Raw genomic sequence first — 25,479 nt, forward strand, 5'->3', positions numbered from 1 at the left:
GGCCATGGGGAGGCAGCAGTGTAACAGCAAACATGCCCAACCAGCAGAGCCAGTACCACCCAAGGGTGTGATGACAGGCAGCTCAGGTGCCCTGCCTGCCTTAAGGGGCTATAGGTACTGGGGCCCTGGAAGCTACCCGGCCCCGCTTGCCCCTAGCCTCCACCCTGTCAGGGAAGAGGCCAGCCTCTCAGACCCGCTGTCGGCAGATGCCTCTCCTGCTCTGGGTAGTCTTCTCTAGAGAAAGCCCTTCCCGCCCCCTGCCCCAGGGCCATGGGAGCTCTAGCTGAGTCTCCTTCGACCTCTGTCTTGTGGGCAGAGGCTGGAGCTGAGTTCCCAGCTGCCCCAGGCAGGACGCAGGCTGTGCTGGAGAAGAGTCAGACCTGGGGCAGAGGCAGGGCTTGAACCAAACTCCCCACCCCCACAGGCAGCCCTCCTGGGGCCTGGAAGTCCTGGCCCTTGGGCACTCTGGGAGGCGGCCCACGGAGGCCTGCCATGCTCTGTCCTGTCCTGCAGGACCTCATCTTAGTCATGAGGGCACAAGGATAAGGCGACTCCACCCCCTTCCCTGCCTCCCACGGAGGTGCAGGTGCAGGTGCAGGTGCAGAGGGGCTTAGGCAGAGGCCTTGCGGCTTTGCCCCTCCCTCAGCTAGGACCCCAGTTTCCAGCTCATCCTCTGTGTAGTTCTCACCCTGTCTCCTCTCCTCGTGAGGTTGCCTGGAGTGGAGGAGAAACTCTGATAAAGGTGAGGCCAGTGGCTCCCTTGGCGGGTCACAGACCTCAGGGAAGGCCGGGCCAGGGGAGAGGGGAGGTGGCCCCCAGGCTGCGTTCCTGAGGAAAGCACACGCTTCTCTGTCTGCAGGGTTTCACCTGTCCCCAGTGCCGGAGTTTTCAAAAATTGCAGTGTGAGGGGCATTCCTGTCGTGGCTCAGTGGTTAACGAATCCGACTAGGAACTATGAGGTTGTGGGTTCCATCCCTGGCCTCGCTCAATGGGTTAAGGATCTGGTGTTGCTGTGGCTGTGGTGTAGGCCAGCAGCTGTAGCTCCGATTAGACCCCTAGCCTGGGAACCTCCATATGCCATGGGTGTGGCCCTGAAAAGAGACCAAAAAAAAAAAAATTTCAGTGTGAAAATTAGTGCTGGGTTGGTTGAGGAGATGAGTTCTGTTTGTTGAATATAAATCTGAACACAATAAAATAACCGTTTCTGAAGAGAGTTTATTCAAATATTAATTTCACCTGGAATGTTTATTTTTATTTATTTTAATTTTGGGGGGGCTGCACCCATGGCATATGGAAGTTCCCAGGCTAGGGGGCAAATCGTAACTACAGCTGCCGGCCTACACCACAGCCACAGCAACGCGGGATCCAAGCCGTGTCTGCGACCTACACCACAGCTCATGGCAATGCCAGATCCTTAACCCACTGACTGAGGCCAGGTATCGAACCTATGTCCTCATGGATGTTAGTCAGGTTCGTAACTGCTGAGCCACAATGGGAACCCCTCACCCAGTCTTTTTAAAAGACCAAGTGCTCGAACATTGATTTTCACGTTCAGATGCCAAGCGCGTGGTAAAGGTGTTATTATCTCTGTCCTGACAGATGGGCACCCTGGGCTGCAGGAGCTGTAGGCCCCCCCGGGAGAACCTCTCTTCTCTGCCCTGCGCGGGCTCTTGAGGACCGTGGTCAAAGGAGCCCAAGTCTTGCATCGCGGCATCCTGACACACAGTGAGTTCTTCGTGAATGCCACGCTCAGACCCTGCCCCTCATGCGCCCTCTCTGATGCCCTATGGCATTCATCACACCCTTGAATTATAGTTGGGCTTTGAACAGCATGGTTGGAATTGCGCGAGTTCATTTTCCAATAGTAAATTCTGTAGCATCACCCTTTCTGCAGTTGGATGAGTCTGAGGGGGTGGACAAGAAGGAATCGTGTGTGTGGAGGGCCGGTTGTAAGTTATACACAGGTTTTTGACTCCGTGGAGGCTCGGCATCCCAAGCCCTGTGTTGTTTAAGGTCCATGTATGTGCTTATTTGTCCAATGCCAGTCCTCCCACACCCACTTCTCGATGACAGACCCCAGGTCTGTTTTGCATGGCACCTGTGTGCCAGCAACGTGCCTGGCACAGGGGAGGCCCTCGCCAAGGGGGTTCTACTTTAAGAAATGAAATTTTGCCTTCTCACCGCAATTCTGCACACTGGAGACACTGGGCCACTTTCTGCCTTAACTGCTGATTAGTTAAATGGCAGAGTCATAATGTATCCTTTCTCAAGGGTCAGTTGTCCCTCTGAAAGTTGGGAAATGCCATGGCTTGGGAAACGCTGCTGTCCCGTGGAGACCCCAGGCTGCTGTGTACTGGGGGGCACTCTCCTCCATGCCCTGGCCAACTTCTCCTTCTCTAACCCTGAGTTCCCTGGAAGATGTTACCTTCCACGAGACCCAATAGAAGCATGAATTTATACCCCAAACAGAAGTGTGGACGTTGCTGTGTTTTGAAGCACAATGAGATCATCCGCTGTCTTAAGGGAACCCCGAAGCAGAGGCCTTTTCAAGGCCAGCCCTGGTCATCGACCATTTGTGTAAAATCTGTCGCACTCCACCTTTGAGAAGCTGCCTGCTTGCAGACGCTGGCGCTCATGGGGACAAGGACACTGTGTGTGCCATGGGAAGCAGCCAGGGGCTCAGGGAGAGGCCTTTGGCTCTCCAGGAAGTCTTGAAGGACCAGAGGAAATTAGCCAGCAAAGGCAGGTGTTCTGGGCGGGAGGACAGATGCTGAAAGCCACACAGGCGTGGGAAGTCCCGCGGGTCTGGAATCCACCTCCGCGGGTTTTCTCAGGCTGTGTGTCACCCCTCCTGTGAGTGGTGTTTGGTGGCTTGTGCCAGCTGACAGCGCTTTCTCACTTTGGAGTGTCTGCAAGAGTGGTGGTCCCCCAGTCTGCTTCTGGGAAACCTTGAGGCCAGCAGGACCTCAAGCTGCTTCCTTAAAAGGGGTCCCCAGAGAGCACTGCCTTGCTATATTTATGATTCTTTTTTTTTTTTTTTGGAAACGGAAAGGCCTCTTGCCAAATCCCTGTCAGCAGAGGTGGGAACTGGGGTTGGGAGCGGTGGGTGGGCTGAAGCTTAGGGTTCCCCAGAATCTCAGACCTGGATGTTGCCCAGCCTCCCCAAGACGCTGATGTGTGGGAACCCGTGAAGTCGGGGTGCTGCACGCTGGGCCCGCGCTGGCTCAGGAGGACCACGGCCTTGGCCAGTTTGGGCCGGTTTACCTCCAGGGTGGACGAGCAGGCAGCAGGCCTGGGAGAGCCACACCCTCGGGTCCGCACAGGGGGCTGCTTCGTTTCCCCGAGGCCGGTCTGCTTCTCTCAACACGGATGCTTTCAATAAAGAGATGTGTGGGCCGGGTTTTACTCACAGGTGAAAAACAAATAGGCCTGGGTTTCTCTGGGATCATTTTGCTCCTACCTGGGAGGTAAAGCCTTTGTTGTACCTCAGGCAATACGGGGTTTCGTCACACCTTTGTCACAATCAACTAATAGCCCATTTTCTTGCTGAGGCTCCTGCGAGTTTTGAGTTGTGACAAACATTTCTGGAATGTCCAGAGTGTCCCATGCTCAGCAGCAGCTCAGGTTTCTGCCCTGATGAATTAATGGTCTCACCACTAGTTTCTTCTGATACACGGAGGGAAACAGAGCTCAAGGATGGAAGACATTTAAAGAAATCTAATTGGGGAAAGTGGCCACTTTTCCTACTGGATCCACGATCCTTTAGCTCTGGTCTGGCCTCCGCAGGATCCGGGGAGCAGTGAGAAAGTCTCTGTTCTTGAGCTCACCTCTTTTCTTGTCTCTGGGTGCCTCCTTCACTGGAACTGCAGACCCGCAGGCCCGCAGGGGTCTTCAGGATGCCTTAGGCCTTCCCAGCAGCGCACACTGGAGCACAAAGGCCATTGAATGTTATGCCTAAAAATCACAGTTATCACTGGAGTGGGCAGACCCAGAACCCAGGCTTTCCTGACACCCAGCCCAGTGCTCAGACCACAGGCCCAGGTTGCCTCCATCCTCCAAGCCTTTGCAGCTTTGCAACCCGAGTGCAGTGTTCTTTACATAAACGAGTCTTCAGAGAAGTGTTGCCTGACTTACGATCTGCTGGGGGTTGTGATGTCAGCTTGCAGGAAATGCACTAAAATATGTGGGGAAACACCACAAGGCATCCTCTGTGACTTCCACATTTGGTCTTCGAGGAATGGGGGCCGTGATCATTCATTCTTGAACAGAAGGACCAAACGAAGGCGTTTTCAGGATCTAGCACAGCATTTCACACAGAGGCTAGAATTCCCCTCCTCATCATCGTGCTGCGTACAGTCATCCCCAGCGCGGTCACGTCTCCAGATCTTTCGGGCTTAAATAGAAAAGCCTTATCTTTAAGGTGGGGGAGACAGTATAGGCTTTGCAGATTCACAGAAGTAAATCCGAGTAGTATCCCCTGGAGGACTAGCTCCCACTGAAGCCTGCTTTCTACGCTCCAGATGTGGTGCTCCTGTTACGCTGTACACGTGGCACCTTGTTCAGTGCTCAGCCCAAAGTGGGAGAATTCGTGTTATGCCCAATGCTATGAATGAGAAGAGTGAGACTCAGTTGCTTGCACAACGTCACACAGGAGAATGTGGCAGAGCATGGAGTCTAACTGGCTGACTGCAGGGCCCCCCATCCAGAGATGTCTGAGGATGTGGCAGGAGGGCTCTCAGGAAAGGAGGCCACTGAGCTGCTGCCTCCAGTCAGATGCTGGGCTTCTGTTCTCCACGCTCAGACTCTGAACAGGGATGGGAGCATCCTTGTTCCTGTCTCCCCACTTCTGCACCACTCCCCCCTCCCGCCCACCTCCTATCCGCCTGGGAGGGTAGCAAAGAAGGAAAGGAGGTCCAGCCACCTCCATCTGTGCCCCCCCCGCGCCCATGTTTGGCACCAGCATCCATGGCAGTGAGGATGGGCTGGACTCTGGCGTGATGGGCTGGCCCACGGTCTCAAGTTTCTGGTGCAGGGTTGGGAACACAGCTTCACTTGCTCCAGGAAGGAAGAGAGATGCTGTTTACCAGCACTGAGTCTCTGAACTCATTTAGTGACCTTTGAGAAGTCACTCTCCATGGGAATAAAAGTTAATGCAGAAGGAATTTTTTTAATCTTCCACACATGTCTAGGTCGACTTTATTATTGCCAAGTAAAACAAGTATAACCTCCCCTCCCATAATCTTAAACAGACAGATTTCAGAAACATTTTGTCCAGGACTTTAGAAGATTGCTTTGCTTTTTATGGTGTCAGATCAACTGCAAAATGGGACCCCCTGGTAGTGAAAGCCTGGGCCAGTTTTTGAGCAATATCTGTATAAGTGGTGGATTTTATTTTACTGTTACTTTATCTTTCATCATACACCCCTCAACAGAACTAAAGACACGCCCTGTGCTAAGGAAGCTCATGATCTAATGATGCCATTGAGAAGTCACTGGTTGTTATTGTGGATATTTCGCAAATCCAAAAACATGTGAATGCAAGGTGTAATCCATATAAACAAGCCTATTTAATTAAGAAGGAGAAAGGAGACGCTACAGAGTGTCATGGAAAAATAGGTTACTCTTGGAGTTTGTTCTCTCCATAAGGAGAAGGGTTTTGTTTTATTTTGTTTTTAAAATCAATCCACAAAAGACCATTAAACCCATAGCCCCACTGTAGTAGGAGAAATGAGCCCTTGAAAATTATCAATATTCCTTTAAATTTAGGAAGGCTCAGAGTGCCCTGCGTGAATAAATGAAAAGCAAAGAGCGAGGTGAATATGTAACCTCATCCGCAGTTGGTTTTGTAGTGGGATGCTCCGTTCAAAGAACACGTAAGCAAAGGTGAGAGAGAGAAACAGAGTCCTGGTGATTTTACCCAGAAGGTTCCCCCAGAGCAGTTGGGAAGTAGAAGAATGGCTCTTCTTAGCATCTGGACCAGCTGGAAGTCCACTGGTCTGGTGGTTCCACTGGCGTGAGGGCCATGGCCATCCTCCCTGCCCTCCCGGGATCTTCTCTGCCATAGAAGAGGGGGTATTTCCTAGCTTGATGGTCAGCTTCTAGCCCATTTAAGGACCAGCAGCCAAAGGTGAAAAAAGGCATGCAAAGTCAAGACTAGCTCTAAACCTCGTTAAGGTAGAGAACTGATACTTCGAGAGTCTGCATTTCTACATTCAGGGCTAGAAATGGAAGTTTACCTCTGGGGTACCCTAGTCCTTTTGGAAGAAATCGTCAGATAATAGCTGCTGTATAGCTGCTGTACTGGCCAGCTCCTTTATGCTGACCAATATGGCAGCCGCTGACCTTGTTTTCTCATTTTGGAATATCTAGGGAGTGAGTTTTGTTCATTGCTGTATCTAGAGCACCTAGAACTGTGCCTGGTACAAAACAGATAAATATTTGTAGAAATGAATGAATGCTTGATCAAAGGAGGTAGTTCTCTTACTTTGCCAAGATGAATGTGAGGGCCGGGAAACATGTTTTGAGACCCCTGCATGGGTTTGACATGCATTTTTTAAAAAAAATAGGAGCAGTGTCATCAGAGTGACTGGGAGGTATTGAAATAGCACTCTTGGCACCATGGTTATTGTAGGCACTTAAGGCTTGACCCAAGGCCCTTGTATAGTCTTCACACTTTTTCCATGGAAAATGAATCTGAGTCCCAAGAATTGGCTTATAAGTGACCTTGGGAAATACAGATCAGTCTTGAGATGCCTGAAACTCTGGTTCAGCTGTGGCTGTTTAGCAGTCTGTCCACAAATAAGGCATTGGAATGAAACCCAACAGCCTTTGTTCTTGTGGTTGGTTCCTAGCAGGAAGCGTTGGTCTAGTGTCAGGAATGTAGACTTGAACTTTGTAGACCACTCTGCAGCTGTGATATTTTCCCAAGTGGCCCAAGAAGACCAGAGGATCTTAAATGGACTCGGGCAGGGTCTTTCCAGGGATGTGAATATCAAAGGCTCTGGCTGTGCAGAATGGGACCCAGAAACATCACAGTGGACCCCCAGCCACCACAACATTCAGTGAGATGCTGATGAACCAGAGAAAATCAACGTACCATCACAGAAGATCAGAAGGTTGGGCACGAGGCTGTTTAATCAGCTCCGGGAAATGGCTGGGCTCTCACGCAGCATTGCTGCGTAATGGTGTATGTTTGAAGGAATGTTTTCCATTAGTCACAGTCGTACCCCAACTTGCTCTCCTGGAGACTGGGGTTTGTGTGAAACAGGTAGTCTCCGATGGCACCTGTGCTGAGGCCATAGATTTCCGGACAGAAGCCTGGTGCCCTGTTCTTCTGTACAAATACTCTCAGGTCTCAGGGGAAGATGGAGAGTCTAAGGCTTTCTGGCCATAAGATGGTGTCACCCTGCTGATGGAGGAGGAGAGAGTTCCACACTGACTACCTAGTTGTTATTTCCTGGAACATGAAGAAGGGGCTGGTGGGTCTTGGCAGGGCACAAGGACAGTGTTGGGACAGGCTACGGAAGCGAGAGGTATTTGAGTGGTAGGAGAGGTTATGGGATGTCAGCCAGGATGTGGGGAATCAAGGTGGGGGGGGGGGTGACAGCACGGACCTCCTGAGTAAAGGCAGTGCTAGTAGTCACTGAGTCCCACATCCAGGGCTCCTCTGCTAGTGTCCAGCGCAGTGACACTTGTGGCCTCATGAAGGGCATTGACCAGCCTGAGCAGACACATGATACTGGCTTCATTTTTAGGTCGCCTCTGCTCAAATGGTAGCAAAGACGGGCACCTGTAGCCCAGGTCATATCCCACCAGTCTGTTACCAAAGTGGAAAGAGATTTTCTCTCTCCCAGGAAGACTGGTGAAAGTTCCAGGGCTGATGCTCATCGGCCCAGCATGGGTCACGTAGCATGGCCGTGACCTGGATCCGCTAGGCCTGGGCAGGTAACCACTCTCGAGCCCTTGGACTGAGATTGGGGCAGAAGTGATTCTCTGAGGAAAACTGAGCTCTCTCTTCTTCCAAGAAGAGGTCACGAGTGCTGCGCCGCAAAACGTCACATGTCCACACTTTCTGACTTGAGATACAAGACTGGGTGTTAAGTCAAAGCCAGAACTTAAATGAAGAATGGGCCTCCTGGAAGTTCCCATTGTGGCTCAGCGGTAACAAGCCTGACAGGGATCCATGAGGATGCCAGTTTGATCCCTGGCCTCGTTCAGTGGGTAAAAGGATCCAGTATTGCCGTGAGCTGTGGCATAGGTCGCAGATGCGGCTTGGATCCTGCATTGCTGTTGCTGTGATGTAGGCCGGCAGCTGCAGCTCCAATTCAACCCCTAGCCTGGGAACCTCTATGTGCTGTAGGTGTGGCCCTGGAAGAAAAAGAAAAAGAAAAAGAATGGATCATGTAAGGCCTTCATGTAGCCAGTGTAGCTATAACGTTCCTAGAAAGTGAAGGGGTTTCCCCTGACCTGTTCTAGAACGTTTCTTAAGAACTAAGTACACTCAGGCATGCAGCTCTGGAAAATAACCCCATGATTAACAAATATATGGACTAGAAACTGAGGGAAGGGCAGACAGGAAGCTAAGAGAGAAGGCTCACATCCTATCAGCAAATAGGTAGCATTACTTAGACTAAAGGAGGAAATGAAGCAAGAATTGAAATTGGGAAGTGATTATTTTTTTGGGGGGGGGAAATGATGCAACATTTGCATTAATATATAGCCTAAAGAAAACCCCAGTAATTTCCATCATTGTGATATTATTAGATGACAGTGACATTTTTTATTTCTTCCTGATCATTTTTTAAGAGATGAGTTCACCTAACCCGGCAATAAAATTCTCCTCCATCAGGTCAAGTCTCTCTCATTCTTCAAGGCCACCTCTTCACAGGTACCATTCAGGTACCATCTTTCCAGATTCATGTAGGGAGAGAACTTTTTCCTCTCTTTCTTGTCAGATTTTCTGCTTTTGTATGGCCCACTCAGAGAGTACTTGGCGTGTTGCACTGTGATTTTTTCATTTGTTCAAAAAGCCCAGTCACTTAGTATGAAGGTCTCCAATTCCACTAAGTGAATTAAGGCAGAAAGAGAAAGACAAATACCATATGATATCACTTATATCTGGAATCTAATATATGGCACAAATGAACCTTTGCACAGAAAAGAAAATCATGGACTTGGAGAACAGACTTGGGGTTACCAAGGGGGAGGGGGAGGGAGTGGCATGGATTGGGAATTAGGGGTTAATGGATGCAAACTCTTGCCTTTGGAATGGATGAGCAGTGAGATCCTGCTGTGTAGCCCTGGGAACTATATCTAGTCACTTGTGATGGAGCATGAAAATGTAAGAAAAAAGAATGTATACATATATGTGTGAATGGGTCACCATGCTGTACAGTGGAAATTGACAGAACACTGTAAATGAGCTATAATGGAAAAAATAAAAATCATTATTAAAAAAAAAAAAAGCCCAGTCCAGAGCAAGCTGTGAGACCTGACTTCCTTTGACTCCTCTGAAATGCAGAGGAAGATAACAGTTCCTTCCACAGAGGGGTGCTGTGAGAATGCAATGAAAGGCGCTGATGCCTGGGCCGGCACTTAGCACGATGTCTGGCAGATGGTGCAAGCTCGGCAAATGCCAGTGCCCGTTAGTGTTTATTCTCATTAACATAATAGGAATTATTATTGATATGTCCTCCACCAGCTGGTGAGCTCCTGGAGGACAGCAGCTATTCTGAAGTCAGAGTGGGTACCCTTCATATGTGGAAAGAAAAAAAGAAAGGGGCGGAGGGATAAGGGAAGAGAGAAGGAGATGGAGGGAAAAGAAGGAGGGAGTAATAATGGGAGCACTTAGGAAGGGGGCACTGCCAGGTGTGTCCAGAAGTAACAGCCCACGTGGCCAGAATTGGCATATCCAGCCAGGAAGGAGCTTGAGGACCTTTGTTTTATAGATGAGATGAAGGGGCCAGGAAAAGGTAAGGAGCAGGTCCAAGACCACGAAATAGAGCTGGAGTTCAGGCTCTCTCTCGGGGTTACTCCTCACAGCCCCTGCCGTTGCCCAGGGCAGATTTTTGTCTTCTGCATTTTCCTTAGCAAAGTGCTAAGAGCTATGAGACTGGCTCATTTTTTAATACGCTTTTCCAGCAAGCGCAGGGAGCTGTTCTAAAATATTGTGGACCATCTACATATTTTTACAACTCGTCATGTCATGCAGCCATATGGCTCGAGGAGCCTCAGCTGATCCATGCCCCTGGGAACACTGGACATTTCCTACCCACCCCCAGATGGAGAGTGAGGAAATCCTAGATACTTGGTGGGAATTTTTCAGTGTCTCCTGTGAAAACCAGAAGACAGCTGCTAAGGAGGAACACAGCCCCAGCCTTAATCTGGTTGGCTCCCAAGGATCCATCCTGTTTGCCCCCAAAATGAGCATCGCTGACTTCAATTGCAAGTAATGAGGCAGTAAAGAAATACAGTGTGTGCCCTTCTTGAGTATAGGTTTGGACCGAACTGCCTTCAAGTGTCCCTGGCCTTCCTTGGGAAATGGGCTTGCCTTTAGCTGACCTAAGAGCCCAAACAGGGTACCTGCTGCTCTTTCTGGAGGGAGGAAACAGAAAAGAAACCCATCTCTGCGTTTGGGTGGATTTGGTTCCTCCGAAATGAATGAAAACGGAGAGACTTGCAGGGGAGGGGATGTAGGCATGAACTTGAGAAAAAAGAGCCACCCGGGGTGTTGTAATGCCTGCAGGATTCTTTAACATCTTCCCCCACAGGCAGTGTGCCCTCATGCCTGTGGGGACATCACACTCTAGGTATAGTCCTTTGCCCTAATTAGGAATTCACACCCTAGGCTAGAAAGTCAGCATTCCAACGAGGAAACCTGTATTTCAGAACCAGCCACTATAAGAGCTTCCATATTCTTTATCCCTGAAGGACAGCAAAGGCTTTGCCACTTGGCATAGAAATAGCTTTCCATAGGTGAAAGCAGTGGTTTTTTAATTAGTATAATGTGTGCCACCAGGGGGGGTTTCAATAGCGAGATTGCTAGTTGTAAAGATATGTAGGTTGTCTAAAATATTTTATTTTTTAAAAACTTTTTTTGTTTTATTTATTTTATTTCCCCAATGCAAATTTTGTTTTCTACTGTACAGCATGGTGACCCAGTTACACATACATGTACACATTCTATTTCCCACATCATCATGCTCCATCATAAGTGACTAGACATAGTTCCCAGTGCTACACAGCAGGATCTCATTGCTAATCCATTCCAAAGGCAACAGTTTGCATCAATTAACCCCAAGCTCCCCATCTACCCTACTCCCGCCCCCTCCTTGTTTTATTGAAGTATAGTTGATTCGCAGTGTTGTGTTAATTTCCACTGTACAGCAAAGTGATTCAGTTATACATACACATATGTATTTATGTTTCATGTCTTTTCTCTCATGGTTTATTGCAGGATATTGAATATAGTTCCTTGTGCTATACAGTAGGACCTTGTTTATCCAGCTTATATATACCAGTTTGCATCTGCTAATGCCCAACTCCCAATCCATCACCCCCCCCATCCCCTCCCCCTTGGCAACCCAAGTCTGTTTTCTGTATCTGTCAGTCAGTTTCTATTTTATAGGTAAGTTCATTGGTGTCATATTTCAGATTCCACATATAAGTGATATCATACGGTGTTTGTCTTTCTCTTTCTGACTTACTTTGCTTAGTATGAGAATCTCTAGTTGCATCCATGTTGCTGCAAATTGTATTATTTCATTCTTTTTTATGGCTGAGTTATATTCCATTGTATGTATATCTACCACATCTCTGTATCCATTCATCTGTCGATGGACATTTAGGTATTTTCCATGTCTTGGCTACTGTAAAGAGTGCTGCTTTGAACATGGCACGGGGGGGGGGGGGGGTGCATGTATCTTTTCGAATTAGAGTTTTCATTTTTTTCTGGATATATGCCGAGGAGTAGGATTGCCAGATCATGTGGCAACTCTATTTTTAGTTTTCTGAGAAACCTCTATACTGTTTTCCACAGTGGCTGCACTGGTGTACATTCCTATCAACAGGGTAGGAGGGTTCCCTTTTTCCACACCCTCTCCAGCATTTATTATTTGTAGATTTTTCAATTATGGTCATTCTGACTGGTGTGAGAATGGTAACTCATTTTGGTTTTGATTTGCATTTCTCTCATAATTAGTGATGATGTGTATGTTTTCACGTGCCTATTGGCCATCTGAATGTCTTCTTTGGAGAAATGTCTATTTAGGTCTTCTGTCCTTTTTTTGATTGGGTTGTTTGGTTTTTGTTATTGAGCTGTTTGTATATTTTGGAAATTAAGCCCTTGTTGGTTGCATCATTTGCAGATATTTTCTCCCAGTTTGTAGGGTTTTTTTGTTGTTGTTGTTTACAGTTTCCTTTGCTGTGCAAAACTTTCTAAGTTTGATTAGGTCCCATTTACTTATACAATATTTTAGAATAACTCCCTGTCCTTGCTTGAAAAGAATATGAAAGACTAGATAGTCCCGTAGGTCTTAGTGATGCAATCCCAAGTCTGGATTTGAATTCAGGAGATTGTTGTTGCTCAAGGCTTATTGTAAGATTAATTAACTTCTCCTAGAATATTGTCACATTTTCTGATGTGCTATCAGGAGCTATAGCAGCCATGCCTTAACTACGAAGGACAAAAAGCCATTATGTTGAGTGTATTAGTTATGCAATGCTCCCTAACAAATTACCTCCCCAAACTCAGTGACTTTAAACAACAGCATTCAATTATTATCTAGTCTGTGAACTAGGAATTTGGGGAGGGTTCTGGCTTGGGTATTGCAATTACATGGTGGTGAAAGCTGTAGTTATCCTGAGGCTTGATTGTTCCTGGAGGACCCACATTCGAGATGCCTCACGCGCATTGTCGGCAAGTTGGTGCTGCCTTCTGGAAGGAGGGCTCAGTTCCTCCCCATGTCAGCTTCTCCATGTGGCGTGTGCTCCCTCACAACGTGGTGTCAGGATCCCCAGGGAGCATTCGGAAAGAGAGAGAGCCAAGGGGAGTTGAATCCTTTCTGTGACCTAGCCTCATAGAGCATGACTTCTGCCTTACTCGGTTGGTTGGGGTGGTCACAGTCTCCTGCCTAGATCTCAGAGGAGAGACGCATCAGTCACGTTGTATGAAGAGCATGTGCCATGGAAGACATACATGGGTGTGGCCATCTTTGGGAAATACAGCCTGCTGCCCTGGCTTGGTCTCCTTGGGCTGCCATGACAATTACCATAGGCCGGGTGCCTGCAACAGCACATCTTTATTTCTCATAGCACTGGAGGCTGGAAGTCCAAGATCAGGGTGATAGCATGGCCCTGTTCCCGGGTATACCCTCAAACGGCCTTTCCCTGGTCTGTGCACAAAGAGAGAAAGATCCCATGTATCCCCCTCTTTCTGTGAAGGCATTAATCCATCGTGAGAGCCCCACATTGGGAGTTAGGGTTTCAAGTTATGACTTTCCGGGGAAGACAAACGTTCAGTCCATAACATACATTAAAGAGAGTATAAAGAGAAAAGATAGAAGAAACCTGGGTCCTTGATACCATAATTGTGCTGCTGAAATAATAAGCCTTGGAAACCCTTCAGGATGCCTTGTTTCATAAGACAGTACATTTTCTTTCTTTATTTGATGTATTCTATTGTTGTACCTGAAAGTATATTACTTAGTATAACAGAGCTGGGTTCAGATTCTTCCAAAACTGCTTAGATGACATGACTTCAGCCAAAACATCTAATCCCATTCATTTATTCAACAGATGTTTATCAGTGCCCTTAAATGTGCCAACCCATTGCCAGGTTGAAGACACTGTGGGATGAAGCAGTGAGGGAAATAGCCAGAAATCTGCCGTCACAGAGCCAGCGGTCCACTCTGTGTTCTGTGTGTCTCTGTGCATGTGCAGGTGGTGGTGTGTGGTGGCAAGGAGACACCAGGTAAATCATTAAAATGCTGGGAGCACTGAGGAGCACTAGGGACAAAAAGGAAGCAGGTGGATAGAGCGGTGGGGGATGTCCTCACACAAAAAGGGATTTTGAGTTAAGACTTGAAGGAGGCGAGGGAGTAAAGCCGGTGCAAAGGCCCAGGTGGGGACAGACCTGTGTGTGTGAGGAGGACTCAGGAGTCAGGGGGACCCAAGGGGCCGAGGGCAGCAGGAAGCAAGGACGGGAAGGCTATGGAGGTGGGAGCAAGTTGCCTGGTGATACTGGAAGCCATCGCGCTTTGGATTAGAGAGTCGTCTGATCTGACTTACATTTTACTAACATTCTACTTAGGATCACTTTGGCTGCAGTGCTGAGAGTTAGGTTGAAGGGGGCAAGGGGGAGGCCGGGCGGGTGGCTGGTTGGGAAGCTGTTGAAATAACCCACATGCGGAACAATGGTGAAACATTTGCAGCAATGAGGGGCTAAAAAGAGGCTAGATGCTGCATATATTTTGTTAGAATTTTCTGATTAGAAGTGGGCTACAGAGAAAGAGAAGTGGCAAAGGTGCCTCCAAGGTTTGGGGACTGAGCAGCTCCAAGAAGAATGGGCTACAGGGAAAGAGAAGTGGCAAAGGTGCCTCCAAGGTTTGGGGACTGAGCAGGTCCAAGAACAATGGGCTACAGAGAAACAGAAGTGGCAAAGGTGCCTCCAAGGTTTGGGGACTGAGCAGCTCCAAGAACAATGGGCTACAGGGAAACAAGTGGCAAAGGTGCCTCCAAGGTTTGGGGACTAAGCAGCTCCAAGAACTGCTTAGGTTTCTACTGCTGCATAACAAGGCACTTTTTTTTTTTTTTCTTTTTAGGGCCGCACCTGCTGCATATGGACGTTTCCAAGCTAGGGGTCAAATCAGAGCTGCAGCTGCTGGCCAACACCACAGCCACAGCAACGCTAGATGTGAGCTCTGCCTGTGACCTACACCACAGCTCACGGCAACGCTGGATCCTTAACCCATTGAGTGGGGCCAGGGATTGAAGCCTTGTCCTCATGGATGCTAGTGGGATTCTTAACCCACTGAGCCACAGTGGGAACTCCACAACCCACCCTTAATGGTGTAAACAATAGCGACATGTACATTGCTCCCAAATCTGCAATATGAACTCTGAGGGAATAGCTAGTTGTTGCTGACTTGAGCCAGCCGAGGCGGCTTTGAGGCTGGCGTTGAAATCTTCTGAAAGTGTGTGTGCTCACATGTGTAGTGGTTGCTGTTGACTGCTTGCTGAGGTCGGGTCACTTGCATGTGGCCTTTCCGTGTGGCCGCGTGGCTTCCTCACAGCATGGTGGCTGGGCTGCAAGGGTCCAATGGTGAGTGGCCCCCAAAAGAGAGAGAGTCAGGTAGAAATTCTATCAGTGTTTATGACCTCGCCATGGAAGTCTTGCCACTTTTGCCACATTCAATGCACCAAGGCAGTCACAAAATCCTGCCGAGAGTCAGAGAGAGGGAAGTAGACGCCTGCTCTTGATAGGGGAGTAGGACGAGTACCAAGGAATCCATATATTATTGTGGGATTTGGTTGGGGAAAATAAATTCTGCCACAGATGGAGTGGCTACTTACGGACGTGAAGAGAACTAGAAAGGGAGAAGGCTGGGGCGGCTGAGTTCAGGAGCTGATATCAGGAGTTTGAGGTGATTTTGTGTGACGTGCCCCTTGGACTTTCAAACGGAGAGCCAGGCAGGCAGGTGTATTTGTGAATTTAGAGGTCAGGGATGTCACCACTGCATAGTTCACGTTTAAAATCAGAAAGCCAGATAACATGACCAGAGACGTGAGTGTAAATTGAAAAGAATGTGATCCAAGAATCGAGTTCTGGGGCCCCCTGACATTCAGCAGTAAAGGAAACATGGGGCAAAGGAGACTGACCAGGGGAGGCCAGGGATGCGGTGCGGCGCCCTGGAAGCCAGGTGAGAAAAATGCTGCAGGAGGAGGCAATGGACAAGATTTTTCAAAGCCTCGTAGTTTGTGATTATGTGATGGGAAACTCCTGAACAACTATTTGTAGTCCTAACTCGGGATGTCAGGCTCCATCCATTCAAGTTCGTCTCTCCTCCGATGGATCAGAAGCTTCTGGAGGGCAAGGATGTCGGCTTTGGTCATCTGAATGCCCTTTGAGATCCTATCATGAGGTTCCCCACACAATAGGCACCTGACAAGTCGGAGTGAACAGACCTCACCACCAGAGAAATGCCGTGCAAGTTAAATTCCCTGCGAAGAGCAGTTGGAAGCGTGAGGAGAAGGGTGATTCCCATCATCCGTGGTCGCTACGTTCTGTAACGTTGTGAGCGCTGGAACAGTGAGCACTGAGCCATCCCCCCGTCACTGGTGGAAAGACACGGTCAGATTCCAGGGAGCCTCACAAGTTTCAACTGTGGATCAAGGCGTGACCTTCTATCATCCGTGTTTCTGTGTAAAGACACCTGTCGTGTGCTGTTAATTCCTTGGCATTAAGCTCGCAGTCAACAACACTGTAAGGCGCGCCCGAAGGATGCTTACCGAACACACATCTTCTCCATCACAGCCTCTCCCGGGATCGGGAGCCTCGGACAGCCCTTTAGCACGTGCTGGGGAGCCGTCTTCATGACATCGCCAACAAAATGCATGAAAACGTGGCGAGGGTGACCTTAGGCCATAAGAAGGATGTCTGTTTACGGTAAGGGAGCTGAACCAGGAGGTTGAGCTGCCCCTCAGCCAGAAACTCACGCTTTGGGTGACTCAGCTTTAAAAGCGGCTCGCGCATGTCTGCTAATGACCGAAGGACGGATGGAGCGTGTTCCTTTGCGATTACAAATGCTTGAGCAAGCAGGCAGATTTGCAAGGACGGAATCTGAATCATCAGCATGACTGTAGCTGAGCTGAATGGAAGGGCCCTAAGAAGGGTATCATAGCTTTTTCTCCGTACATTCTTCAGGGAAGGGGTGGGAACTTCAGTATTTTTTAACTTTCAGGATGGCATCAATACTTTGGGGCATAACACCTTGCACAAGTAACACTGAAATTATAGTTTGTCTTGATCTCCTCAGTTGGACATCAGATTTTATGAAAAAACGGCTTACCGTTTCTGAGTCTATCCTCTCCGGTTAGTTTGTTCTTCCCATAGTTTCCTAAGTTAGATGCTCTGAGCAGGTGTTTTTATTAGGACACTGAGGTCATTGAACAGAATAGAAATTGGGGTACCCCCTTAACACTCTTGGGGAAGAGAGGCTCCTGCAGTGTGTTCCAGGGTCCATAGCTGAGTCCACCTAGAATCCCCCCATAGCACAAAGGTGTTTGTCCAGGCTCTCAATATGGTGCCAGTGGCAATTTGCAGAAATTCTCTGGAAGATTTAAAAGCCCATAAATTGCCAGGTAGGTGAAAGTTGGGAACAGCCAACAACGTCATAGTATTTGTGGAGACTGAGCCAGAGCAGACCTGGGTCGCCGAGGAGAGGTGACCACCTCCCTCCTGAAGATGCTATGAACGTCCTGTGACATAGAACAGCCCAGATTTGCATTTAAGGGAGGACAATAGCTTGATCTTTTGGTTTTAATAAGCAGTTTCCTAAATAGCTAAATTAAATGTAAGAGGAAAATGAAAAATGAACAGAAATGTAAACCCTAGTATCCTTTAAAAATGCCTTTATAACTTTCCATGGAACAACTTTTTGTATAGTTAAGGAAAAGCAAATTTGTCATCTCTTCTGGCAGCCTCAACCTATTTGGTTTCTAATTCCTAAAGGAGTCATTTTGCTCATTGAAGATTAAAACTCAGCTCCCCCATCAAACACCCACTGCTTGCTTGCAGCTGAGGAATCCCTCTGGGGAAGCTCAAGCCCCCGCCCCGCCAGGCCATGGCTCTGTGTCCAGTCCCTGTTGGACGCCACTGCATAGCAAATCCAAGACAAGCCACAGGCCTCCAGGAGAGAGAGCAGTGCCAATCCAGCCATTAGGCTACTCAGCCTCCCTCCCTCTTCTCTTTCCCTAAAATTTGTCTTCCTGCCAAGATAATGTCCAGGCTTGTGCAGACGCAAGAAGCAGCACAGAAAGCCACTCTACTTTGTTTTGCCTGGAGGTTAACCTTGAACTCTCAAAGGAGCACTTAGTCTTCTATGAAACAACACCCTCCAAATACAGCAACCCCGCCATTCTGGAGGCCAGCCTGCCATTGACCTCAGCCTTTCCAGCCACGAAAGGTTTTGGAAAAGGTCCTTGAGGAAAGGGCAGTCAGAAAGCCCCTCAATTTTTCTCAGGCCAGAGGGCCAGGCAGATTAAGGAGGGGGCCCCGGAATGGGGTGGACCCTGCCTAGGACACTGGTATTCAATGCACATTAAAATTCTACTGGAATGAACCAGAAATGCCATATCAGTTAACTTAGGCTTTCGCTTGCAGGTCTTCTGTGGAAGTGAGTTATTCCTTGCTGCAAGCTTCCCCATGTGGATCTGCTTAACCAAGCATTCCTTTTTGTGAGACCTCCAGGTGGGCAGTGGGCACAGCAGAAGCCCAGCCTCAGCCTCCCCCCCCACACGTGTGCCCCCAGGTGGACCCTGGAGTCCTGTGTCTGTCAGCTGACCTGTGAGCTGAACAATGCGTGGCTCCTAAGACGCTGTTTCCTGGGAAGAATCTCTCTCTCTCTCTCTCTCTCTCTCTCTCTCTCTTTTTAAATATAGTTGATTTACAGCGGAATGAATGCTTTTAAAAAACTCTTTCCTTGTCTGAATGAGAAGCTCTTTAACATACAAACAGTCTAACTTAGAAAATTGCCCACAGCCAGTCTCCTGTTTTGAATATGAAGAAAGGAGTATGTGATTTTTATTCATAGACGTTTCTCATCCACACTGTGTGAAACGAATCTGCAACATCATTTCTGTCTTGGGAGCCACTGTGTCTGGCCCTGCTGGTTTGCCTTGCCTGGTGAATTGTTCCTTCCCTGTCCCCAACGGCTTGGGGATGGACCACTTAACAGCAGCACATCTGCTCTGCGAGAGCCAAGTGTTAGGGGAGCGTTCTTGGGCTCTCAAGTGCGGGTGACCAACTATTGTGGATTTTCCGGCCGGAGGATTTCCAGCGCTAACATGAGGAAAGTCCCTTCCAGGCGGTCACCTTACTTCAGGCCAGCTTGAGACTAAGGAGGCAGCAGGGTAAGGGGTTTGCCAGCGTGGGTGTTGGAGCGGACTGCTTGGATTAGGGCCCGTCTCCATCACTTAACTTGCCAGGTAACCGCGGGCCGGTGACTTAACCTCACGCCTAGAAATAACATCTACCTCCTAGGGCTGTCTGAGGCCAGGATGCAGTCATGCCCATAGAATGCCTCTCAGTGTGCTGTGCACAGAGCAGGTGCCCCTAAGCCGTAGCTGTTCCCGTCACCTTAAGGATTTGATGGGATAGCGCAGTAGTGGGGGGGTGGGTGATCCCGTGAGAGACATAGCAACTGATATACTCGACGGCCGCCCAGAACAATCAAGACATCAGCATTCCTGACTCCTTCAGAAGGTGCGAAGGTAGACTTGTGTTCTTCCTTTTGGAAACTGCTTCTCAAAACCAATTTGACTTTGAAAAGTTTGGGTGCCTATGGGGACACATTTCAATTATCTGGGAAATCCAGGTGGATGGATTTTTTTTTAACTAAGAGAACCACAACCCTGCATGCTCGAGGCTCTGCAGCCTCAAGGGGGTGGCAGGGGCGGGGGAGCCTGTGGCTCATTAGTCCTTCGGGACACAGCACCGGGCTGCAGATCCTTGGCGTGTGCTGCGGAAAACCTGAGCTGGGGCTCCAGACACATGTGTTTTAGATCAGTGGTAATAGAGTCTCTGTCTGAAGCTCTTACTTCCTGTCAGTACATTTTTGCTGAGTCATTTGAGCTCATGCATCTCCTGAGACTGGAGTCACACGGACCAGGAGACACTGCTGAGGCCCCACCGCTTGCCTGGGGGCACACGTTTTTGCAAACTTGATTCAACCAGTGTTCCTTCACAGGAATCAATATTCCCACATACGCTGCACTGAGGTGGGGACCTGGAGCTCACTGCGGGGGGCGGGGGGGGGGGGGGGTCCAGCTTTGTCCACAAAGAGCTTGCTTTCTAGTGGAGAGGACGCGTCCATGTTCAAGGAGCACAAGTCGAATCTTAAAAAAGCATTTTATAAACTATAAACAGAAATACAAACCATGTGACCAGGAAGCACAGAATAATCCTTCCGACGGGGGAGAACTGCAAAGGAAAGCACATCAAGCTAGGCTAGGGAAGGAAAGTAGAATAAGGATTTTGAAAAGCTGAGAAAGGGAAAGCAAGTATGGGCAGAGGGCACGAGGAAGCTATAAGATGTATGCAGGTTCCGAGCATCGTGCCAGGCAACCAGCAGGCTTGACCGGACCACAGGAAGCCCAACGTTGGTCTCCCGAGAGATCAGGGGGCCAGCTACACAGAGGTGTGGAATGGATGCCCGACTCCAGCGTTTGCACTTTCTTTCCTGTGCAAGAAAGAAGGGAAGGTGTTCAAGCGAGGGAGCCTGTGACCACCGCAAGGTCTTAGCCAAGTGACCTGGTGCAGGAGGGAGTCCGCGGGCGGTTCTGTGTGGGATGCAGGAGGTCAGGAGAGAGCGGCCGTATTAGGTACCCAGTGACGTGCCTCAACTGTGGATGTGCCAGAGAGGATGGCAGGGAGGGAAGAGAGGGGACTAGGGAGACACTTAGGCAGAAAGAGAAGACTTATCTGCATCCATCACGCCCAGTGCCAGGGTGGAACTGGGCAGGCGGGTGGCAGCCAGGAAAGGAAGAATGAATAGGAAAGCCGTCTGGGGAGAGCCCCAGAGCTGATGGTGGTGAATGAAGATGGGGAAGTGGGCTTGTGCCACCTGGAAGAAAGGTTGCCCTGCACCTTAATGAGACTATGAAAGCGGCCAGTGACAGCGGTGTCCTGTCTCCTCAGGACGAAGCTCAGGCTGAGGTCTGAGGAATGTGGAGGAGACGAAAGAAAGAAGTCCCAAAGGGGGACCCGAGCGCAGGTGGCGTTTTCCTGTGAGCTCCAATCTCGGCATCACAGCCTGGACACGGAAAGAGATGGCCCACTCCAGCCCCCCTGCTGGAAGCCCAGCTCAGCCCCTCCTGGGTCCCTTGATTCCTCCTTCACAGAAAAGGCAGCATCGCTCTTGCACAAAGCAATGGATGTGGATTCACCACTGGAAATAGCTATGTCAAATTCCGTCGTTAATTTAAAGCAAACACACTGAATATAGCAGAAATAAGTGGGTTTGTGGTTGTTGGGGAAGTCTCAAAATCAAATCCCTAGAGGTGGCTGGTAATAGACTGCCATTTCAAAACAGCTTTGGCGGGGGAGTGCTCGTCCTGGCACAGCGGAAGCGAATCCGATGAGTATCCATGAGGATGTAGGCTTGATCCCTGGCCTCGCTCCGTGGGTCAGGGATCCAGTGTTGCCTTGAGCTGGGGGGTGGGCCGGCAGCTGTAGCTCCTATTTGATACCTAGCTGGGAACCTCCATATGCTGTAGGTGCAGCCTTAAAAAGAAAAAAGAAGGGAAAAAAAAAACTTTGGCAGAAAAAAGGATGTGTTGGTAGGATATGGGGGCATCTCAGGTGACCCAAGACTGAAAGTGACTGAGACCCAGTGAGTCCTTTAATCCCTGTTTGTTCCCTGCTTCCGCCTCTCCCTGAATGAGCTGCCTTCTCTCTCTGCAGGCTGACCTTCGCGCTTCAGCCACCCCACAGCACTCGAACGGTCTGTGTGCCGCTCAGGGTGCCAGAAACCGCCTATCTTGTCTTTCTGTCCCCCTTCCAGCTGCCTGTGGTCTCTCCCCAGCCTGGTGAGCAAGGTCCTACAGCACAGGCCTGGCTGCAGAAAGATGTGCCTTGCTGTGGACAGGGCGGTGGCAGTTCTCAGGGAAAGGGTCGTGGGCTGGCCAATACTAACATGGCTTTAAAAATCACAGCAGGCGTGCCCACTGTGGGGCAGGGGGTAAAGAATCTGACTGCAGTGGCTTGGGTTGCTTTGAAGGTGCAGGTTTGATCCCCGGCCGGCCGGTGCAGTGGGTTAAAGGATCCGGGGTTGCTGCAGCTGTGGCGTAGGGCAGAGCTGTGGCTCAGATTCAGTCCCTGGCTCCGGAACTTCCATATGCTGTGGGTACGGCCATACAATTAAAAAAAAAAATCATGACAGGATAAAAATTTTAAGCTTCTCTGAGTATGTGGCAGAGAATCTGAAATGTAGAGGCCAGGAATGTATTAATAAGCATAAACATCTAGCACAAGACTATTTAGACAAGTCACTCTTCCGAGTTAGAGAATCACATGATGCAAAGACATGATGTATTAAGGTGGCCAGCAAAGAAAACACTGACCAGTCTTGGGCGTTCCTGAAACTCATGAAGGGTCAACCGGTCATCACCATTCTGTGGACACACAAGAACCACCACTTCCGAGCCTCCTTCAAGCTTCAAGTTTATGGCAGTTTTGGTTTATGTCATTTCCCTTCTCAAAACTCATATGTATTTGTGTTGCCAGTCACCTTAAAACTCTTTAGCATGAACAGCAAGGCCCGTACCATTCCACCTCCCTATACCCATTCCTTCCAGTTTACCTTGATTGTTTGCTGACCTCCTGTTATAGTCAGTCTCAGTGGTTTCAAATCCATGTTGCATATTAGATTCCCTCCCGTGACTCACCCCCGAAGATTCTGATTCTGCCAGAATGGCCATCATCAGAAAGTCTACCAACAGTAAATGCTGGAGGCAGTGTGGTACAAAGGGAACCCTATTACACTGGTGGTGGGAGTGTAAATTGGTGCAAACACAGTGGAAAACAGTATGGAGATTCCTCAGAAAACTAAAAACTGAACTACCACTTGATCCAGCAATCCCACTCCTGGGCATCTATCTATCCAGAGAAAACCATGACTCGAAAAGATACATGGACTCCAATGTTCCTTGCAGCACTATTTCCAATAGCCAAGACATGGAAACCACCTAAATGTCCACGGACAGAGGAGTGGATCAAGAAGATGTGCTCCCTATACACAACGGAATATTACTCAGCCATTAAAAGGAATGAAATGATGGCATTTTTAGCAACATGGATGGACCTAGGAATTATCATGCTAAGTGAAGTCAGTCAGACAATGAGACACCAACATCATATGTGATCATTTACATGTGGAATCTAAAAAAAGGTCATAGTGAACTTCTTTGCAGAACAGATACTGACTCACAGACTTTGAAAAACTTATGGTTTCCAAATGAGACAGGTTGGGCAGTGAGGGGATGGGCTGGGGGTTTGGGATGGAAATGCTATGAAACTGGGCCATGATAATTATTGTACACCTCTAAATGTAATAAAAATTAATTGAGAAATTTAAAAAAGATTCCGATTCTGTGTCTTGGGAGTCTGTATTTTTTTTTAAGTTTTTTTAAAAATAGAATTGGCATACAGTAGGCTGTATACGTATCATGTGCAGTTTGATGAAGTGTGAAGCTGTCACCCGAATGAAGACAATGAACATATCTGTCACACCCCAGACTTCCCTAAGGTGCCCCTTTGTCACCCCTCCCTCCTGCCCTTCCCCTCCCATCGATCTGTCCCTAGGAAACCACCGATCCGTTTTCAGGTATTATAGATTAGTTGTATTTTTAAGAGTTTAATACAAATTCCAGCTCCCTTTTTTTGAGCCAGCTTCTTTTGCTTTTTTTTTTCATAATGATTTTGAGCTTCATCCATGTCATTGCTTTGATCCAGGGTTCACTCCGTTTTATGCCTAAGCGGTATTTAGTTGTACGGATATATCACAATATGTGTAGCCATTTATCTGCTGATGGGTTTGGGTTGTTCCCAGGTTGTGACTATTTCAAATGAAACTGCTACGTATGTTTGCGCACCAGTCTTTCATGGGCATGAATGCTTTCATTTATCTTGAGTAAACATCTAGGAAGAGAACGACTAGAGAATATGGTAGTTCTACAGTTAACTTCATAAGAGACTTCCAAACTGTTTTCCGAAACGATTGCCCCATCTTACATTCCACCAGCAGTGTCTGAGGGGTCTAGCTCTTCTGCATCCTCGCCAGCACTTAGTATGATCAGTCCTTTTATTTGTAAACCTGCTAGTAGGTGTATAGTGACATCTCATTGTGCTTTTATCTTGTACTTTCCTAACCAGTAACAATGCTGCATGTTTTTTCATATGTTTGTCATCTGCGTATTTTCTTTGATGAAGTTCCTATTAAAATCTTTTGCCGATTTTTAAAAATTGTGTTGTTTTCTTTTAATTGAATTTTGAGAATTCCTTGTATAGTGGAGCTTCAAGTCCTTTATCAGATATGTGATTGGCAAATATTTTCTCCCAGCATGTGGTTTATCATTCCATTTTCTTAGCCATGTCTTTTGAAGAGTTCTTAGTTTTTGTCTTTGGGAGAGTTCTAAGTTTTCACAACTTTCAACTACTTGTTTTTTCTCTTACGGGTCACATTTTTGGTGTCACAAGAAACCTCTGCCCAACCAAAGGTAACCAAGGATTTCTCCCCTAAGTGTTTTTCTTGAAGTTTTATGGTTTCAGGTTTTGCATTTAGGCTTAGGATCCATTTTAAGATATTTCTTAGTTGCAAAAGTTATGTTTTGAAGTTCAGATGTGTGTGTGTGTATGAATAACCAGTTGGTTCTGGCACCAATGGTAGAAAAACTATCTTTTCTCCACCGAATTGTCTTTATAACACTTGCTAAAAATCAACTGGCCGTTTCATGTGAGTCTAGGTCTGAACTTTCTGTCCTGCCCCATTGTTTATCTTTACACCACACTGTCTTGGGGGTGCTTGACAATTTCTGTCTTTATCCGTCTCGTTAGAGTGTTTTCAATTTTATTGATCTTCTCAATGAACCAGCTTTGGGTTTCCGTGGTTTTTTCCCCCTTTGCTTTTCTTTTTGTTCCATTAATTAAAAAAAAAAAGTATATTTGCTCCAGTTTCTATTCAGATTTCTTTAATTTTTTACCAGTCTGATCTGCATCATGGCAGACTCAGGTGTTCAGGCAGTCAAATATCTGCCACTTGGAACAGGCAGAAAAATATTCCGTGAGACCATTTCACACGTGTTAGCTAAACTTAGGGAGGCGTTTAGAATCAGTGTCTGCAAAACTGCCCCTCCAGTCGAAACCGGCCCAAGGTAAAATGGGCTTCCTTGAAAGATGAGTGTCTGTCACGGGGGCTATTCAGGCTCTGGCTTCATGAGCACTTGGTGGGAATGTTGTAGAGGAAACTCAGACGCCGACCGGTGGGCGTAGGACTGGACAGTCTTACAATTCCATCCCAGCTGGAGAGCATGGGATTTCGTGAACTCCGCTGCCCTTGATTCCCAGGGCGCCGGAGTTTCCTGTCTACAGCAGGGAGGCTGGCTGAGCGGCCCCACCACCTGCTGCCCAGGCTCCTCCCAGGAGGTGAAGCGGAGGGCTGGCCACTGAGTGCTGCCCAGACTGGCAGGCAGCAGGCCCTGGGGCTG

General features: G+C 48.3%; 1 long non-coding RNA gene across 2 annotated transcripts in view; it reads left to right on the forward strand.

Moving 5' to 3' along the window:
• The first annotated feature begins 1,604 nt into the window (after positions 1 to 1,604).
• The window catches only part of LOC125129958 (uncharacterized), a 102,156-nt gene continuing 78,281 nt past the window's right edge, over positions 1,605 to 25,479 (forward strand). For both annotated transcript variants that reach the window (XR_007135611.1, XR_007135612.1), the window contains exon 1: positions 1,605 to 1,725. This is a non-coding gene — a long non-coding RNA (uncharacterized LOC125129958). The remainder of the gene's footprint in view (positions 1,726 to 25,479) is intronic.

This window comes from Phacochoerus africanus, chromosome 6, assembly GCF_016906955.1.
Source record: "Phacochoerus africanus isolate WHEZ1 chromosome 6, ROS_Pafr_v1, whole genome shotgun sequence".
Classification (NCBI taxonomy): Eukaryota; Metazoa; Chordata; class Mammalia; order Artiodactyla; family Suidae; genus Phacochoerus; species Phacochoerus africanus.